The sequence below is a fragment of the Globicephala melas genome, chromosome 4, assembly GCF_963455315.2.
Source record: "Globicephala melas chromosome 4, mGloMel1.2, whole genome shotgun sequence".
Classification (NCBI taxonomy): domain Eukaryota; kingdom Metazoa; phylum Chordata; class Mammalia; order Artiodactyla; family Delphinidae; genus Globicephala; species Globicephala melas.
Window position 1 is genome coordinate 115,092,118 of NC_083317.1, and position 15,902 is coordinate 115,108,019.

The window sequence follows — 15,902 nt, forward strand, 5'->3', positions numbered from 1 at the left end:
TGCCTGAAAGATAAACATGCAGTGGTAAGATCCTATAAATATTTAGACTAACTGCAACACGCCAATTGGCATTCGGTAAAAAGAGGATTAAACTGAAGTTGTAAAAAACAGCTACAGAGAAAAGACTCTGCATCAAGATGCCTTCCAGGCAAGATCACTTAGAAACCATTCCAAATGGTTGTGAGAAACTTTACAGGTCGAAAACGTCGACAAGCTCTCATAATCGTTTCCTTTTTAAAACCACACCATCTCTCATATATTTCAGAAGCAGCTGTATGATGTGCTGCTTTTTTGAAACTAAGTGCTTCCAACAGAGTGGTAATAAGCATCTGAACTTCAGGGAGATAGCATATACTTCATACGTGGAGTTGATAAGAGGTATTTGGTTTGGCAAATGGCAAGAGATTATTTAGCAAACTCAAACATTATTTTCTTCCTATGGGCCATTAAAAAAAAAAAAAGAGCCTCTGTCATTTCCCACAAAACACCAGAATAGATTAATAACCAGTCAGCTGAACTAACAAAATACACACAAAATATTCTGCTTGTATGAGCTTTTGTTCTCCCTACCTGGGGAAAAGTAAACATTTCCTGCCTTTACTATTATGTGGCTTCATCTCCCGGCCTTTAATGAGAGAGATTCATCTAGACATGGCTAAATAATGCCATTAGCATAATAAGCTTTAGTCTTTCCTGAAGGGCAGCAGGCTGATGTGATTTCTGGCAATGGAGAGGTACTTCTGGACCACACGGTTTGTCTACATTAGGAAAAAAGAGCAGAACCCTAACAACTTCTCGAGTTGGCTACAGTGAAGAAAGAGGAAGCATGCTCCTCCATCCACACTCCCTGTGGAGACGGAGTGGAAGGAAAGGGGATGGCTACCCGGCTTCCTCACCAACGGGTCCAGGGAAGTGAAAGCACTGAAATACTCCATCAGATGCACCATCTTCAAAGGTTCCCAGGCTACCGCATACTGCTCATTTCCTCTTGAAATTATGTTTACAGTTTGGAAAGACTTCTCCCAGCGTTAAGGATGGCTAAGTTATAAAAGAGCTTTCCCATAACCATGGTTACTGAGCCAAAGACCTGCTCCAATTTGGATCCTTCCATAAAAGTCAACATTTATTAAAACTGCAAAGCATAGCACTCTCTATCTTCCGTATAGTCAATGATAACACAACTTCAAGAAAATTATGAAGCAACGATTAGCCGATAATCATATTAATAAGAGCCCCTCCCATTCACTGACCACCTACTTTGGCTGCGCATGGCAGTAAGAAAATATACATTACTTCATTTAAACTTTCCAACAACGTTAATGAGGTAGGTGATACTAGACCCTTTTTACAGATGGGGAAACAAAGCGATGTAGAGAGATTACATAACTAGCCTACAATCCCCAGGCTGATAAGAGGCAGAGCTTGCTTTTGTACCCAAAGTTAACTCTGACTACGGTATGTGGGATTAACTCTCAAGAAACACAGATTAATCTAATCCTGACTGTCTCCACGCTACAGCAGACAAGCTTGCCGGGGTTTTTTGTTTGTTTTTTGTTTTTCTCCCCCTTCATTTTGTCCTGGATGAAACTCTAGCCAAAGATGACCAAAGCCTTCATCTCAGGGGCAGGCTCTGACAGATTGCTCGAGATCCCCTAGAGAAGGACTGAAAGGCTACAGGAAGATGGGCTGTGATTAGTCACATCACAGATGTCTGCAAAAGGCACATGGCAGCACAGATGCGCAGCCACTGCTTACACCCCACATCCTTGAGCTCAGCAATACTTAACTGCCATGGACTTTCTCTCTCCTGGAGGCTCATTATCTAGAGACCCTCCCCTTTTGAACTGTGACGAAAGGGTAGGCAGATATTTAAGTCACACTCTCACACTCTGAGGGTTACCAATTAGCAGGAATCCTCAATGTAGGATTTTTACAAGCTAGTGGACGTCATTGAGCTCCTCCCACATCTGCCGTTATTTAGCGGGTAGCTCTCTTCTCAGATTGCTTACTCTTACGTGAAACTGGTCTCCCAACAGCCTCATCAACTCCAGAAATCAATCCCCAGCCTGCCTATTTAGGACTCAGGAGCTTTTATCTTGTGACTGTCTGTATTTTTAAATGAATAAAATCAAGGGCCTTGCTTATCAGGTATAATATAATATAAGGCATCTGGGAAAACTACAAAAGAGAGCAGCAAAGCAAAGTTTCAGGATTTGATTTAGGCTTTTGGTAGCAGGTAAGTTTCAACTAGGAAGAATCGAAAACACAGTCCTGGAAGTGTGTATGCATCGCGGATAGGACTTTTCCAAGACAGCAATAACTGCAAGCTGCCCAAAGCAAGATGCCTGGAGCGGATTCAGCTGGAAGGCCTCTTCAGTGAGATATAACAGAAAACTATTAATAACAAGGATTCGTCAACACATTTCCTCTGCCTGTTGAGGTACAATGCTAAGAAGTATCTATCCAGCAAAAGTTGTATTACGTAAAAATATGCCTGGACTTTATGTATTTTCTCTAAATGCAGCTGCTGGCAAAAGTACTTTTAAGCTTATTCATACGCATATATAGTTAAGAACTGGACTAAATGAGGTTTGGCTCAAATTAGAATACTGACGTGATAACAAGAGCTAACATTTATATAGCTTGTTTACATATCTTAACTAACTGTAAGTGGGAAAATGGGCAGCCTGGACTCAGGGGGAAGCCTGCCGTCATTAGACCCAAAGGGCACAGTTTCTCCTGGTCACTAGAGGCAGCTGGGGAATTGCGATCCCTTTCAGTGCAAGTGAAGAGCCTCGGTTACAAATAATATTGACATGGTTCTAACTATTTGAATAGAGGATACTGAGTTAGCAAAAAATTATAGACATAATTACCTAGGTGAAGAGAAGTATGGAGAATAAGCAAACTAAATCTTCATCTTCCACACAAAGTCGTCAACAGACACTAGTGGAAGACGAGAACTGTCAGTTACGTTAGAAATACAGGGATTGACACCCCAAAAGTGAACAAGGTCCCCACTGGGGCAAAAGAAAAGGGCAGGACTTTTTTCATTATAAGTTTTATAAAATTATTTGATTTTTTTAAAGTACATAAATGCATGACTTTGGTAAAAAAAATTTAAATTAGTTTAATTTGAATTACCAACAAAAAGAAATCAAAATTAAAAGGATGTTTAGATTTCTCGGACTAGGAAAAGAAAGAAGGGAACATAGTGGAGTTCCTCATTCGTTAAATACAACCACATGCTTGTCTCTGTAAGATCTTCCTTTCTCACTGAGCTGGAGTCTTAGGAGAGAGGGTGCCCATGGATTTCAAACGGGTAACATGTTAAGCCCAGGAAGCAAACCTGGCAATATGGGGTGACAGAGGCTACAGAAAAACCACCTGCCCTCCAGCCCAGCAGGCCAGATGACTGCATGAATAACAGATGCAGGGAGTATCAGCAAAAGACCCGCCTTTCCCCAAAACCAGGAGAGACGGCCATTACCATCAGCGATACAGTACAAGGTCTGAGGAGTGATTACTCCTAATCAGAGCTCAAATTAAGCATCACAGGAGTTTAGAGAGGGGCTAACCATTCATTCATTCTTAGTGGGAAGATAAGGAAAAGCTCCTTATCTGGCCTGGGTTTTAAGGAATGCACAAGAGATCAACAGGTAGAGATGGAAGAAAGGGGCCATTCCGGCAAGCAACCTGAACAAGGCCAGCGGTGAGAGAAGAGATGGTGTGTTTGGAAAAGGGACACGGTCAAAGCCACATCCAAATGCACATCTCCTGCTGCTGTTGCCCCACTTCAACTCAGGAGAGTGTGGGGAGGGGTGAGCATCTCCTGGGACAGACAGACAGTTCAGTGGTTAATGGGTCAGTGCAAAACTACAGACATGATCAACTAAAATACACTAAGAGGGAGTGTACCTCTTAAACTACCTAGTTTATAGAAATACATCTTCCTTGGTTAAACTGGCCTGTTTCGTGTTGGACACTCATAAATCCCAGACACTGACATTTATCTCATTATTCAGCGATCCTGTCATACCCCCAGGTTTCCCCGAGTCCTTGGCTTTGTGCTAGTGGATTCTGTCAATAATTTTTCCTTATAATTCCCCAGGAGTACAGAGCTCATAAGACTTAGAGATTTGAGTTTCAGGTACCTTCAGTTCGCCCTTCAGCTTACAAAATAGAATACCAGTATAAAGGTACAAGTTCCTTTAAAACAGAAAATTTCCCCCCTTTGGCATTCTCATGTAGCACTTGTTACTTTCAACATTGCAATCATTATTTAATCCCATAAAATGGAACCACGTTTGATCCGTACAGCCCCAATTACCAGTTTTAGTATTAAAAATATACGCATCTGACTCAAGGTTTCTTTGAGCCAATTAGAGCAGTTACTGGATTACAGACAAACAAACCCACTCCTGCAGGTCAAACTGAATATTTATAAAAGGCAGTTTGTTTTTATGTCATGGATCACAAGCCTTCAAAAGTAAAAGTGAGCCCATTAATGTTTACTCTGGCCTTTATCGTTGTTTAAAAGTCTCCTTTATGAAAACATACCAAGCACTGTAAGTAAAACTTGGAAGAAAGGACAGCTTCCCAGGGGAAGGGTATGCTGAACAGTGTCTGAAAGCAGAGTTCCCACAGGTCTGAGAAATCCTCAAGAGAATCGAACTCAGACAAGTTTATTCCACAGTTACTTAGTTATTTTGATTAAAAGACTAAATACATAAAATCTATCATTTCAAAGTCTTTTTTACTTAGAATAAAGCTAAACACCTAATTTTTAAGGCAACTCCATGTAAACAAAAATCAGATATAATAAACAGAGCAGATGGTATATGGATATAATAAAAATTAAGACACAAGTATCACCCCTGCTTTTCAAGTTCGCTTTACACCACTTCGCTTTTATGAAAGATCGACTTAGTACCTGTTTTCAATAACCGAAAGAAATCCAGAGGCTTTTTGCTTTTATGAAAAAAGGCGAAAAGCGTTCAGCGTTTGTTTTGCAGGCAGTCATTATAAAGGCAGCATGCAGCCCCACGTAGTGAGAGCCGAACCCCCAGCTCCTCCTCCAGAACTATTCTCAGCTGCTCAGCATCAAGCCACAACAGCTTTGAACTGTGTCTGTGAGCATCTGTGCTTTACTTCAACTTATGTGCATCCATTAGCAAGATAGGCCCTAAGGTAATGGCTTCTTCACTTTATGACATTCCGGCTTACGAAAGACTCCCCAGGAATGCTCTGCCTTCGGGTAGCGGGGAAAACTGTACAAGAATGGCTGAAACTTTAGAAACACAATTCAAATTCAGGATGAAACAGGTGAAAGGAGAAGAGAATTATTCCAGAAAGTTATTCCAGGCAGAAGGAAAGGCCCAAGGACCATCATTAGTTGCAGGAAGTTCAAAGAGGTCAGGGCTGCTATGACATAAAGTTCAAGGCAAGCAGTGGCAGCGGAGGAGGGGTGTCAAGCCTGACTTGATTAAATAGCATAAACTTGTAAGTGATAAGGACCCACGAAAAGGTCACGGACAGGCTTAGATTTTAGAGGGACTCCACTCATGGGTGACCGGAGGGCAGACACTGTGGGTGGGGAATAGACTGGAGGAAGTGAATACAGACAACACATGACCTTGAGTTTGGTGGGAATCATAGACAAGAGATATTTAGGTGTTTAAAAAGAACCATCAGGTTTTTGTGATTGGATAGGTATGAGACAGTAAAGCAGAATTTAATGGTTTATAGCTTGGGTGACCCCTGGAGGTAGCACCAAATAAAAGGGACTTAAGGTCAATCGGAGTTTTGAGGGGTTTCGTTTCATTTTGATACTGATAAGAAGCATGACTGATAATAAGCATGCTATCTTAGGACAAAGGGAAAGAAACTGGTAAAAGGAGTAAAGTTGATGACATCAGTCCACAACTGGATGAGTCTAAACTAGACAGAGTTAGGAGCTTCAAGATGGCACAAGAGTAAAACGTGGAGATCACCTTCCTCCCCAGAAATACATAAGAAATATATCTACACGTGGAACAACTCCTACAGAACACCTACTGAACGCTGGCAGAAGGCCTCAGACTTCCCAAAAGGCAAGAAACTCCCCACGTTCCTGAGTAGGGCAAAAGAAAAAAGAATAAACAGAGACAAAAGAATAGGGACGGGACCTGCACCAGTGGGAGGGAGCTGTGAAGGAGGAAAGGTTCCCACACACTAGGAAGCCCCTTCGCGGGCGGACACTGCAGGTGGCGGCGGGGGGAAGCATCAGATCCTCAGAGGAGAGCACAGCAACAGGGGTGCGGAGGGCAAAGCAGAGAGATTCCCGCACAGAGGATTGGTGCCGACCGGCACTCACCAGCCCGAGAGGCTTGTCTGCTCACCCTCCGGGGCGGGCGGGGCTGGGAGCTGAGGCTTGGGCTTCTGAGGTCGGATCCCAGGGAGAGGACTGTGATTGGCTGCGTGAACACAGCCTGCAGGGGGCTAGTGCGCCACAGCTAGCCGGGAGGGAGTCCGGGGAAAAAGTCAGGAGCTGCCGAAGAGACAAGAGACTTTTTCTTGCCTCTTTGTTTCCTGGTGCGCCAGGAGAGGGGATTAAGAGCGCTGCTTAAAGGAGCTCCAGAGACGGGCGCGAACCGCTGCTAAAAGCACGGACCCCAGAGACAGGCATGAGACGCTAAGGCTGCTGCTGCCGCCACCAAGAAGCCTGTGTGCGAGCACAGGTCACTATCCACACCCCCCTTCCGGGGAGCCTGTGCAGCCCGCCACAGCCAGGCTCCCGGAATCCAGGGACAACTTCCCCGGGAGAACGCACGGCGCGGCTCAGGCTGCTGCAACGTCACGCCGGCCTCTGCCGCCGCAGGCCCGCCCCGCACTCCTTGCCCCGCCCTCCCCCCAAGCCTGAGCGAGCCAGAGCCCCCGAATCAGCTGCTCCTTTAACCCCGACCTGTCTGAGTGAAGAACAGACGCCCTCAGGAGACCTACACGCAGAGGCGGGGCCAAATCCAAAGCTGAGCCCCGGGAGCTGTGAGAACAAAGAAGAGAAAAGGGAAATCTCTCCCAGCAGCCTCAGGAGCAGCGGATTAAATCTCCACAATCAACTTGATGTACCCTACATCTGTGGAATACATGAATAGGCAATGAATCATCCCAAATTGAGGAGGTGGACTTTGGGAGCAACTATATATATATGTTTTCCCTTTTTCTGAGTGTGTATGTCTGTGCTTCTCTGAGCGATTCGGTCTGTATAGCTTTGCTTTTACCATTTGTCCTAGGGTTCTGTCTGTCCGTTTTTGTTTTGTTTTGTTTTGTTCTTTTTAAGTATAGTTTTTAGTGCTTGTTATCATTGGTGGATTTGGTTTTGGTTTGGTTGCTCTCTTCTTTCTTTCTTTATTTTTTTAAATTACTTAAAAAAATTTTTTAATACTTATTTCTTCTTTTAATAACTTTATTTTAGTTTATTTTATCTTCTTCCTTCCTTCCTTCCTACTTCTATTAATTCTTTCTCTCTACTTTTTCTCCCTTTTATTCTGAGCCATGTGGATGACAGGCTCTTGGTGCTCCAGCCAGGTGTCAGGGCTGTGCCACTCAGGTGGGAGATCCAAGTTCAGGACACTGGTCCACAAGAGACCTCCCACCTCTACATAATATCAAACAGCGAAAATCTCCCAGAGATCTCCATCTCAACACCAGCACCCAGCTCCACTCAACGACCAGCAAGCTACAGTGCTGGACACCTTATGCCAAAAAACTAGCAAGACAAGAACACAACCCCACCCATTAGCACAGAGGCTGCCTAAAATCATAATAAGGCCACAGACACCCCAAAACACACAAACAGATGTGGACCTGCCCACCAGAAAGACAAAATCCAGCCTCATCCACCAGAACACAGGCACTAGTCCCTTCCACCAGGAAGCCTACACAACCCACTGAACCACCCTTAGACACTGGGGACAGACACCAAAAACAACGGGCACTACGAACCTGCAGCCTGTGGAAAGGGGACCCCAAATACAGTAAGTTAAGCAAAATGAGAAGACAGAGAAAGACACAGCAGATGAAGGAGCAAGGTAAAAACCCACCGACCTAACAAATGAAGAGGAAATAGGCAGTCTACTGGAAAAAGAATTCAGAATAATGAGAGTAAAGATGATCCAAAATCTTGAAAACAGAATGGAGAAAATACAAAAAATGTTTAACAAGGACCTAGAAGAACTAAAGACCAAACAGTGATGAATAACACAATAAATGAAATTAAAAATTCTCCAGAAGGGATCAATAGCAGAATAACTGAGGCAGAAGAATGGATAAGTGACCTGGAAGATAAAATAGTGGAAATAACTACTGCAGAGCAGAATAAAGAAAAAAGAATAAAAGAATTGAGGACAGTCTCAGAGACCTCTGGGACAACATTAACTCACCAACATTTGAATTATAGGGGTCCCAGAAGAAGAAGAGAAAAAGAAAGGGACTGAGAAAATATCTGAAGAGATTATAGTTGAAAATTTCCCTAACATGGGAAAGGAAACAGTTAATCAAGTCGAAGAAGCACAGAGAGTCCCATACAGGATAAATCCAAGGAGAAACAAGCCAAGACACATATTAATCAAACTATCAAAAATTAAATACAAAAAAAAAATATTAAAAGCAGCAAGGGAAAAACAACAAATAACACACAAGGGAATCCCTATAAGGTTAACAGGTGATTTTTCAGCAGAAACTCTGCAAGCCAGAAGGGCAGGACATATTTAAAGTGATGAAGGGGAAAAACCTAAAACCAAGATTACTCTACCCAGCAAGGATCTCATTCAGATTTGATGGAGAAATTAAAACCTTTACAGACAAGCAGAAGCTAAGAGAATTCAGCACCACCAAACCAGCTTTACAACAAATGCTAAAGGAACTTCTCTAGGCAGGAAACACAAGAGAAGGAAAAGACCTACAAATAACAAACAATTAAGAAAATGGTAACAGGAACATACATATCGATAAATACCTTAAATGTAAATGGATGAAATGCTCCAACCAAAAGACAAAGACTGGCTGAATGGATACAAAAACAACACCCGTATATATGCTGTCTACAAGAGACTCACTTCAGACATAGGGACACATACAAACTAAAGGTGAGGGGATGGAAAAAGATACTCCATGCTAATGGAAAGCAAAAGAAAGCTGGAGTAGCAATTCACGTATCAGAAAAAACGGACTTTAAAACAAAGACTATTACAAGACACAAAGAAGGACACTACATAATGATCAAGGGATCGATCCAAGAAGAAGATATAACAATTGTAAATATTTATGCACCCAACATAGGAACACCTCAATACATAAGGCAAATACCAACAGCCATAAAAGGGGAAATCGACAGTAACACAGTCATACTAGGGGACTTTAACACCCCACTTTCACCAATGGACAGATCATCCAAAATGAAAATAAATAAGGAAACACAAGCTTTAAATGATACATTAAACAAGATGGACTTAATTGATATTTACAGGACATTCCATCCAAAAACAACAGAATACACGTTCTTCTCAAGTGCTCATGGAACATTCTCCAGGATAGATCATATCTTGGGTCACAAATCAAGCCTTGGTAAATTTAAGAAAATTGAAATTGTATCAAGTATCTTTTCCGACCACAATGCCATGAGACTAGATATCAATTACAGGAAAAGATCTGTAAAAAATACAAACACATGGAGGCTAAACAATACACTACTGAATAACGAAGTGATCACTGAAGAAATCAAAGAGGAAATTAAAAAATACCTAGAAACAAATGACAAGGGAGACACGATGACCCAAAACCTATGGGATGCAGCAAAAGCAGTTCCAAGAGGGAAGTTTATAGCAATACAAGCCCACCTTAAGAAACAGGAAACATCTCGAATAAACAACCTAACCTTGCACCTAAAGCAATTAGAGAAAGAAGAACAAAAAAACCCCAAAGTTAGCAGAAGGAAAGAAATCATAAAAATCAGATCAGAAATAAATGAAAAAGAAATGAAGGAAACGATAGCAAAAATCAATAAAACTAAAAGCTGGTTCTTTGAGAAGATAAACAAAATTGATAAACCATTAGCCAGACTTATCAAGAATAAAAGGGAGAAGACTCAAATCAATAGAATTAGAAATGAAAAAGAAGTAACAACTGACACTGCAGAAATACAAAAGATCATGAGAGATTACTACAAGTAACTCTATGCCAATAAAATGGACAACCTGGAAGAAATGGACAAATTCTTAGAAAGGCACAACCTGCCAAGACTGAATCAGGAAGAAATAGAAAATATGAACAGACCAAACACAAGCACTGAAATTGAAAGTGTGATTAAAAATCTTCCAACAAACAAAAGCCCAGGACCAGATGGCTTCATAGGCGAATTCTATCAAACAATTAGAGAAGAGCTAACACCTATCCTTCTCAAACTCTTCTAAAATATAGGAGAGAGAGGAACACTCCCAAATTCATTCTACAAGGCCACCATCACCTTGACACCAAAACGAGACAAGGATGTCACAAAGAAAGAAAACTACAGGCCAATATCAGTGATGAACATAGATGCAAAAATCCTCAACAAAATACTAGCAAACAGAATCCAACAGCACATTAAAAGGATCATACAATATCATCAAGTGGGGTTTATTCCAAGAATGCAAGGATTCTTCAATATACGCAAATCAATCAATGTGATACACCGTATTAACAAATTTAAGGAGAAAAACCATATGGTCATCTCAAAAGATGCAGAGAAAGCTTTCAACAAAATTCAACACCCATTTTTGATAAAAACCCTCCAGAAAGTAGGCATACAGGGAATTTACCTCCACATAATAAAGGCCATATATGACAAACCCACAGCCAACATTGTTCTCAAAGGTGAGAAATTGAAACCATTTCCACTAAGATAAGGAACAAGACAAGGTTGCCCACTCTCACCACTATTATTCAACATAGTTTTGGAAGTTTTAGCCACAGCAATCAGAAAAGAAAAAGAAATAAAAGGAATCCAAATCGGAAAAGAAGAAGTAAAGCTGTCACTCTTTGCAGACGACATGATACTATACATAGAGAATCCTAAAGATGCTACCAGAAAACTACTAGAGCTAATCAATGAATTTGGTAAAGTAGCAGGATACAAAATTAATGCACAGAAATCTCCTGCATTCCTATACACTAATGATGAAAAATCTGAAAGAGAAATTAAGGAAACACTCCCATTTACCACTGCAACAAAAAGAATAAAATACTTAGGAATAAACCTACCTAAGGAGACAAAAAGACCTCTATGCAGAAAATTATAAGACACTGATGAAAGAAATTAGAGATGATACAAACAGATGGAGAGATATACCATGTGTTGGATTGGAAGAATCAACATTGTGAAAATGACTCTACTACCCAAAGCAATCTACAGATTCAATGCAATCAAACTACCACTGGCATTTTTCACAGAACTAGAACAAAAAATTTCACAATTTGTATGGAAACACAAAAGACCCCGAATAGCCAAAGCAATCTTGAGAACAAAAAACGGAGCTGGAGGAATCAGGCTCCCTGACTTCAGACTACACTACAAATCTACAGTAATCAAGACAGTATGGTACTGGCACAAAAACAGAAATATAGATCAGTGGAACAGGATAGAAAGCCCAGAGATAAACCCATGCACATATGGTCACCGTATCTTTGATAAAGGAGGCAAGAATATACAGTGGAGAAAAGACAAGCCTCTTCAATAAGTGGTGCTGGGAAAACTGTATAGCTGCATGTAAAAGAATGAAATTAGAACACTCCCTAACACCATACACAAAAACAAACTCAAAATGGATTAAAGACCTAAATGTAAGGCCAGACACTATCAAACTGTTAGAGGAAAACGTAGGCAGAACACTCTATGACATAAATCACAGCAAGATCCTTTTTGACCCACCTCCTACAGAAATGGAAATAAAAACAAAAATAAACAAATGGGACCTAATGAAACTTCAAAGCTTTTGCACAGCAAAGGAAGCCATAAACAATACGAAAAGACAACCCTCAGAATGGGAGAAAATATTTGCAAATGAAGCAACTGACAAAGGATTAATCTCCAAAGTTTACAAGCAGCTCATGCAGCTCAATATCAAAAAAACAAACAACCCAATCCAAAAATGGGCAGAAGACCTCAATAGACATTTCTCCAAAGAAGATATACAGATTGCCAACAAACACATGAAAGAATGCTCAACATCACTAATCATTAGAGAAATGCAAATCAAAACTACAATGAGATATTATCTCACACTGGTCAGAATGGCCATCATCAAAAATCTACAAACAATAAATTCTGGAGAGGGTGTGGAGAAAAGGGAACCCTCTTGAACTGATGGTGGGAATGTAAGTTGATACAGCCACTCTGGAGAACAGTATGGAGGTTCCTTAAAAAACTAAAAATAGAACTACCATACGACCCAGCAACCCCACTACTGGGCGTATACCCTGAGGAAACTATAATTCAAAAAGAGTCATGTACCACGATGTTCACTGCAGCTCTATTTACAATAGCCAGGACATGGAAGCAACCTAAGTGTCCATTACAGATGAATGGCTAAAGCAGATGTGGCACACATATACAATGGAATATTACTCAGCCATAAAAGGAAACGAAATTGAGTCATTTGTAGTGAGGTGGCTGGACCTAGAATCTGTCATACTGAGTGAAGTTGGAAAGAGAAAAACAAATACCTTATGCTAACTCATATATATGGAATCTAAAAATAGAAAAAAAAAATTGTCAGAAGAACCTAAGGGCAAGATGGGAATAAAGACGCAGACCTACTAGAGAATGGACTTGAGGATACGGGGAAGGGGAAGGGTAAGCTGGGACAAAGTGAGAGAGTGGCATGGACATATATACACTACCAAACGTAAAATGGATCGCTAGTGGGAAGCAGCCGCATAGCACAGGGAGATCAGCTCGGTGCTTTGTGACCGCCTGGAGGGGTGGGATAGGGAGGGTGGGAGGGAGGGATACGCAAGAGGGAAGAGATATGGGAACATATGTATACGTATAACTGATTCACTTTGTTATAAAGCAGAAACTAACACACCATTGTAAAGCAATTATACTCCAATGAAAAAAAATTATCCAAACATGCCCCCCAAAATAAATAAATAAATAAAGTAGACAGAGTATGGGAGACTTGGGCTCTTCCTCCAAGAGATGCATTGTGACTGCATTAATCCAGAGAACTATGTAAGAAAAGTAAAGGATCCCAGCAACAATTTGTTAAATAAGCAAACAATCCAGAAATTAGGGTCAAACAGGGCGCTCCAAAACCAAATTTAAGAGGAGAGGGAAACCTGAAGAAAGATTAGGAGACCCAACAGCACGAAATCCAGGTTGGGAATATGTGAGGATAACACCTGGAGTAGGCCGGGCACCAGCAGGCATCACGTGTCTGTCCTCCCCCCACACCCAGAACAGGGTGAGGCTAGAGAGGAAAATCACCCAAGTCCAAATGAGAGAGCTTTGGGGTCCTTTCAATCTCTCATCTCATTTGATAATGATCTTGCCCTCTGCTGGTCAAGACACTCCGGTGAACATGTTACTTACACAGCCTCCCCACTCCTTCCCCTGAAAGTGAGAAATGTTCTGGTCTGGTTGACTCTCAACTATTTTTTCTGGTTTTCCAACGGTTTTCAAGGAGTTGGTGAAGCCGTGTGAATTACAACTTGAAAATACTTCCCAATAAATACAGAAGCTATTCTTACAACAGTGTCACAGGCAGAGGTCATGGCCAGGCATGGGAAAGATCCAGCCTCCTGCTGGCTGGAGCTCTCGCTTACCGGGTCGCTCTCTCCTCTCTCTTGGTACCCAGTTTCATACCAGCTACTATTTGGTCAAGGCTGGATCATTTGTCACCCTAAGCACAAATCAGATTCAATTCACAGAAGCACAGAGTACAGCTGGGCTCCAAAGAGGACTGGACATCTGTGGTACTTGACATTCAAGCCTTTGGCGAGATGTCAACATTTCATAGAGCACTTTAAATGTTTTGGTTTGAGAGCTAATGCAGCATTTCCCACTGGTCAACACCAGCAGTCTAGGCAGAAAGCAAAGTAGATTTCCCTCAACATCAGATGTTACGCTCAGTTGCTGATCCAGTCTTGCCTTCAGAGACCATAAGAGACTGGATAAATTGGTAAGTAAGAAAAGCCCATCCAATGCAGGGTTTATTTAAAGATTTAAATATTTGTGATTCCACTGTAAAACGGCTTGTTGTGCTCGTAGTGTCCTAAATTCTTTTTCTGAATGAACAGAGTGACAGATTTGCAGGTGAGATGTGACTTTTCCAGGTTCAAAGACTAAACTAAGTCCAATTACCTTTTCTCTGTAAATGTTCTTTTTAATTTCATGAAGCACAATTTTCTTTCATGAGTTCATGCATAGGCTTTCGGAAATTCCTATTTTAAACAATTTGTAATCGTACTGCTTGTAGAATATAAGACAGTGTTGTGTGTATGTGGATAGTGAGTTAAAATCAGTTTGGGATATGGTAAAGGGCATAAATACAGCTGGGTTATGATGTAATCCTCAGAGCTGAGGGAGTCCAATTAAGAACTAAAATGCTGGAGGGAAAAACAGAAGGTTTGGTTTAACGGCACAAAAGGACACAACCTCACTAAAAACTGAAACCAAAGTGAAACACTTCATGAGAGGAAGCATTTTAAATCTTCTCTGAAACGGTAAATGCCTGGGCTACCGGTGTGGATTTAACGGTGAGTCACAATTGATTTTCAAAGGAAAAAACAGGAATTAAATAAGCCTTATAGGTGCTGTTCTAGCTTTTATTAATGTCTTATAAGTTTTGATTTTCATGTTCTTGATTCTTAACTTCAGATTTCTTCCTCTGAGATTTCATGTAACACTTAAATGTCAATCATTGGTAGCATTTTTAGTTTAATTTGTGGATGGCAGGGACAAGGGAGGTAACCTGTGGAACTTCTATTGCTTGTTTTTCTAGAAATTTGAGTAGTAAATTCCATAGAACCTAAACTAATAGATAATTTTAAAACCTAATTTGTGCTAAACTAATAGATAATTGTAAAACTTAATTTGTGCTTAGAATCCATTCCAGTTTATTTCCCAGCCAAAAAGAAAATATCTTTCTTTAAAGAGCCCCATTTACTGGAGAAATTGTAAGAATTTACAACTGAAAGCAACTGAAAGCAGGCGGAGATTTAGAGCATAATTGACCAACGACAAACAGCTCCCTCCCTCTGCCAACGAAAATTTTAAAAATCACTAAATTTAGTATTTGTTATAAGTTGTGACGTCCTTCTTAATAAATTACTCTCTAAATGGAGAAACAGCAACCTCTTAAGTCTTCTCTCATTCATTTTTATACCTACCACCTCCCTGCCAGTTCTCCCCGCTTAAAGAAAGCATTCACAGGAGAAAATCTATCTATTTATACACAGTGTAGACATTTAGACATATAGGTAGATCTCACACTTAACATAATTAAAATGAAGAGACTGGCATTTGCAACTAACTCCTGTTTCCTCCATTCGGGCCAACTCTCGGTATCAGACCCACCCATTCTGGGGAAGATGCTTCACGGCCTTCAGTGCTTCTTCAACACAAAACGTTTCACTGGCTACTAGGGATTCACACGTGCCATCAGATAGCGTGAGAAAGAAAAATCCAGAGTAAAACTTTGGTTTGTAAAACATAACCAAGATCTAAGCCTTCTTTACTTTTTGCCCTGTGCCCTCTGGTACAATAGATTTTATTTTGACTGTTCATGTGTAATTTTACTAAAAACTATTTAAAATGTATCAGCATTAACCTAACCGTATGAAATGGACATTTTCTGCAGATAAAAAATAGTCAAATATCAGCA

At 40.9% G+C, this 15,902-nt stretch overlaps 2 protein-coding genes across 6 annotated transcripts in view; one reads left to right on the forward strand and one right to left on the reverse strand.

Moving 5' to 3' along the window:
* MED12L (mediator complex subunit 12L) overlaps positions 1-15,902 on the reverse strand; it is a 327,428-nt gene that overhangs the window by 169,797 nt on the left and 141,729 nt on the right. The window lies entirely within an intron of this gene.
* Positions 1-15,902, forward strand: part of P2RY14 (purinergic receptor P2Y14) — a 59,134-nt gene that overhangs the window by 20,743 nt on the left and 22,489 nt on the right. For 2 of the 5 annotated variants that reach the window (XM_030873231.3, XM_030873230.2), the window contains exon 1: positions 14,082-14,198. The exons of 1 other annotated variant lie outside the window; for it this stretch is intronic. The gene's annotated coding sequence lies outside the window, so the exon portion shown is untranslated. Of the gene's footprint in view, positions 1-14,081; positions 14,199-14,638; positions 14,776-15,902 lie in introns of those variants that run through there. 2 more of the 5 variants (XM_060298497.2, XM_060298495.1) reach the window with 2 other exon arrangements.